Below are 5,293 nucleotides of genomic sequence, written 5' to 3'. Positions count from 1 at the left end.
CGTGCGGGGGTATGCGTGGTGGTGTTATGTGGGGGTAGGGTACGTGTGTATTAAATAAAATTTGATATTAATACTAATCAAATTAGAAAATTTTTTACGGCTCTCAATATTAATAATAATATAATAATGATAAATAATTTATCATTATTAATTATTATTATTAATATTGAGAGCCGATAAATTATTTTCTTATTTAATTTATTCACGCCTGGGCCAAAATCATCGCATTATTTACTAACATCTATTTAAGGCAAATGAAAAATATGGATCGAAAGGTCTGAATAGCTTAGTGGTAAGAGAAAGCTCCCCCGGGAAAATGAAAAACGCGGGTTCGATTCCCGCTTCAGCAACTTTTCGGACCTATATTTTTCTCCGCTATTTTTCCTATGTAAGTTCGAGTTTAATATATGGAATTTAGTAATCTCAAACCAAGAGATACGTTCTAAAAAATTAATTTTCGTGCTTGGGCTCTTTGGCCGATTTAAAATCTTATTATATTAATACTAATTACAATATTATTAATATTAATATAATATTATATAATTATTTTAAATATATATTAATATAATATACATAATTATTATATTAAAAATTAATCAGAGTTGAGAAGTAAGTTACTTGTAACGTCTTTAAACCGTTACTGTTACTTTTTTCGGTAACGATCTTTATTTTTTTCTATCTGAAAACGGTGACGTTAACGTCGTTACTTTTTACAGTAAGGGTTTCCCGAATTAGCCGTTCTTTTTGTTACTCTGATTAATATTAAATTCATATAATAAATAATAAAGTTTACATGCAATAAATCAAGTAAATATTTAATTAAAACGCTTCCTATATATAATTATACATTTTAAATAATAATAGGCTCTAGCATTAAAAAAACCCGAATATGAAACGAAAAAGAAACGCATCGTTACTTTGTGAGAAACGGAAACGCGTACTTTTTAAAAAAAAGTAACGGAAACGGTAACGCGTTACTTTTATAGAGTAACGGTGGCAATTCTGAATATTAATATATATTATAAAAAAGGTATATACAGGGCAAATAAATAACCCAGCAAACCACCGATATATAATTATTACATTGCTATAATAAAACGGAATATAACAGGTAATATAACGTTACTTTTACTTAACATCCATGTTAGTTGTAATTTCCCACTCATAGATGTAACATTTTTAATATAACATATATTACATTGGAGTTTTTTGAAATTATATACCAAATAGCACATTGATTTATTGATAAGTCAGTGCTATCTTGGGATATAATGACAATAACTACAATGTAATATATGTAATTTTAAAAAATGTTACATCTATGAGTGGGAAATTAAAACTAACATATACGTTACTGTAATATGCTTAAGTAATAACTTTATATACTGTGTTTGCTGGGAAGTAAAAAATATAGATATTTATCTGTTTACTTATCTGTTTATGAAACATTAATTACCTACCACAAGCCATTTTTTACCATCTCGAGTAAATACGGGGTGATTTGTCAATAGGCACATTTGCCGGTAAAAAACACTTTTTACGGTGTCACATTCGCAACCGCTGGTGCTTTAAATGGGCGCAGGTCCGGATCTCAAAGGGGGGATTTTTATGCGTTTGCATATCCGAAGTAAATTTTTTCAAATCTACAGGGGATATAAATATTAGATACTGTAATTAGGGGTAACATCAAATTTAATATATGTATATACATACTATGGACTTGTTTAATTTATTTTATGTTTTAAAATATCCATCATGAATATTTAATGAAATTTAAAAAAGTTTAGTACTATGATTTTGATGTCATATGATTCCCGAGCACTTCAAATAGCTCTTTAAGGATCCCCACCATGTTAGATTGGGCGTTTGAGGCGAGAAAACACATACAGAAAATTCTTATATAGATGACTTTTGAAAAAACTAAAAATAAGGTCTAAAAATTTGTAGCGTGTTTTTTCGCCTCTGACTCACAATTCTAACTGGAAGAACTAGAAACCTTAAACAGTCATATTTTTTCATAGAAACATCTGACAAAAAATGTTTCAGTAAAATTAAAGCTTTGTTTATCACAGAATCCAAAAATCTAATTTTATATATATAGTATATATATTCTATTAAAATTGTATAGTTACCTCGCTCTATCCACGCAATCGAGGTTTGGAAATTAATATCCATTCAAGTTTGAAGCCTTTTAGATTCATCCATTTCAAGACTTGAATCTTTAAAAACAATGGGCATAATTTCCGAAATATTAAGCTGTCAGTGAAGCTAAAGTTGAGTTGTGTGTGTGTGTGTGTATGTGTGGGTGTGGGTGTGGGTGCGGATGTGTGTGTGTAAATCATTCTGTATATATGCATAAAATATAAATAACAAGTATGACATATAAAAATTTCTCATAAATTATTATAAAAGATTCAAACATGTGTACTTGATTCAGATTCAAGTCTGAACATTTTTTTTTTTTTAGTAATTCGAAACAATACAAATTCGAATTACTCAAGTAACAATTGACGTCATTAGACGTTAAACTGACGTCATATGACGTCATTTTGACATCAAAATGACATACATTTGGTTTCTTAGGATTTATAATTTCATTTCTAATACCTACGAAAAATTTTTTAAAAGAATAAAAAAAAATGATCCATGACAAAAAAGGAAAGAAAATAAATTTTACTTTTTGTGATATCCTCTCCCTGATTAATCTGAGCAAAGAGAGCGCTCCTATCATCGTTCCCCCACTTTAGTGAGAGATCTTCGATTGGCATCGAAGGAGGTGGAGGAGGTGGTATCCCTATAGGTGCAGACCAGTTTTTCCCCATACCAAACCTGTCGTATGATTTTGACGAACGTATTGCGCAGCTCGTCAACGTTTTGTAAACCCATGCTTACAACCAGTCTATTGTTTTATCCTATAAAGAAAGAAATAGCGCACATTTCATTTTTATTTAATTATAAATATATATTTAAATATAAATATTTAATTAAATATTTTGATTTTTGTTTAATTATATAAAATAAATATATATTTAAATATAATATTTAATTATCTAATTGATTTTTATTTAAATTTTAAATAACAAATAATTCTAAAAAAACTTTACTTTTCTTTCCAGTCTTTCAATACACGATTAGTGTAAAAATTTACCAGCGTCATTCATTTCTTTTATATACGGAGCTGGGTAGGAGACAGGGCAACCCACCCTAAAGCCGGAATACTCTCGCAAACCCTGACAAAGGGTTAAAGAACGGGGACCGCGTTTTTCCCCCCTCGCAAAAATTTTGGATCTGCGGTCTGCAAGGACAGGGGCGCAAACAAAAAAACTTTTTTTCGGATTGTTTTGCGGTGAGGACGATTTACCGCCGTTTCGCACAATTTGCGCAAACCCTAAAATTTTTTAAATTTTATTTAAAATAATTTATTTGGGATTTTACATTTCAATTAATACAGGATGTCCCGCTGTGATTCCACGGGGGAAATTTTGTATTTTGGGATCATTCTAAAATAAGTCAAATAAGTAAAAAAAGTCTTAATATAAATTTGCCCAAAGATTTTTTTAAATTTATAGCGAAAAACAAAAATTGCTTAATAAATAAGTTTATTTATTGAAAAAAAATTTTTATTTTTTAAAAAATAAATTATATAAAAATTAAATACTTTAAAACTGTGCGAAAATAAAAATTAAAGGTGTTTTTCTCGCCTTTGCGGAAAGAAAGGCATGAATTAAACGTTGAAAAAAAAGTCACCATCCCCGTTAACGAAATCGAAATTCAAACTTTGTGACTGGCATTAAAAAAAATAATTAATGTTTTCATAGTAAAAAAAAAAAAAAAAATTTGGGTAAATAATATTTAAAAATTATTTTTTAATTATTTACTTTTATTATTTTTTTTTTCATTTGACACGCATGTATTTTTTGTAATGCCACCCAAAAAATTTATAATTCGATTACTGTTTAGCGTGCGGAAGTGTTTATTCCTCAACACCCCAATGTATACCTACTTTAAGTACAATGTATGGCACGCCTTTTGCTATTTTTTAAAAAGATTTTTATATAAAATAAAATTTAAATAACGTTTAAAACTAAACCGTTTTCTTCAAAAATTTTTTATTTTCATACAAAAAAAAATAAAAAAAAATTATATCTTGACATAAATTAAATTCCAAATACATATAGAAAAAGACCAATGATAACTTTTAATATTACAGGCCATGGTAACAGAAATAAAATTTTTATAAAATTGGAAAACTTTAATTTAAAAAAACCCATTACAAACGTTTCGAATAACTTGTCTTTTCAGTGCGCAAAAAACATAAAAATAATAAAAAAAAAAAATAAAATTCTAATAAAAATTTTTGGCAAAAAATGTAAAAAAAAATTAAAAAATTATGCCCCCAAATTAAAAGGCAAAATACTTTAAAATAATTAAAATTTATTAAAAAATTTTTCAACACACACCCCAAATTAGAAGAAAAAATTTTGAAAAAAAAATTACCCGGCAAAACAATTTTTTTAAAAAAATTTTATAAACCCCGGAGTGGCACTAAACTTACCCCAAAACCCAAATCCTCATGTAGTCGGCAAAAGGCTATCCCCGGCAATGATCGTTCTCCTCTCCAAGTCTTTTAAATATTTAATAAACAAAAATTTTAAAAATTTAAAATTAAAAAATAAAATAAAACTTATTGTTTAAAAAATTTTCCCGCAAAACATTATTAAATTTTAATCTCAACAATACCTTAACGTATATTTAGTTGTAATTTCCCACTCTAGATGTAAAATTTTTAAATTACAATATACATTTAATTATATTTATATATCCCAAGATAGCACTGTTTATCAATACTCAATGGCTTTTTGGTATTAATTAAAATAACTAAAAGAAATTATGTTATTTAAAATGTTCTCTAGTTAGAAATTACAACAACATGGATGAATTAACGTACACGTTATTTACCTTTTATTCCGTTTTATTATAACAAAAAACAATTAAAATTATCGGTTTTGTGGGTTTTAAAATTTAAACTTTAAAAAATTAAAAATTATTAAATTTGTTCCTTACTTACAATTGTTTCCGAAAAAATTGAGATCCATGCCTCTAATTTTTGTTGAATTTATACTTACTGATTCAATTTTAAAATTAAATAAATGGGTGCAATCGAAAAACATAAACATTTTAATAAGTCTAAAAATTCGCTATTTTTCTAGAATTAAAAATAACTTTTTGTTGGCATTCGTTCTGTATTATTATTTATACCATGCTTTTGTTCCTTTATTGTTCATCCGGATAA

The 5,293-nt window shown here is 27.2% G+C and overlaps 1 pseudogene; it reads right to left on the bottom strand.

Annotated features, from left to right (window-relative positions):
* Positions 1–1,568: 1,568 nt before the first annotated feature.
* LOC146719577 (adenylyl cyclase-associated protein 2-like) lies at positions 1,569–4,575 on the bottom strand (annotated as a pseudogene).
* Positions 4,576–5,293: the final 718 nt, after the last annotated feature.

The sequence above is a fragment of the Nylanderia fulva genome, unplaced genomic scaffold, assembly GCF_048542155.1.
Source record: "Nylanderia fulva isolate GAGA-0341 unplaced genomic scaffold, ASM4854215v1 Scaffold936, whole genome shotgun sequence".
NCBI lineage: Eukaryota > Metazoa > Arthropoda > Insecta > Hymenoptera > Formicidae > Nylanderia > Nylanderia fulva.
This window is presented reverse-complemented; position numbering and strand designations above follow the sequence as displayed.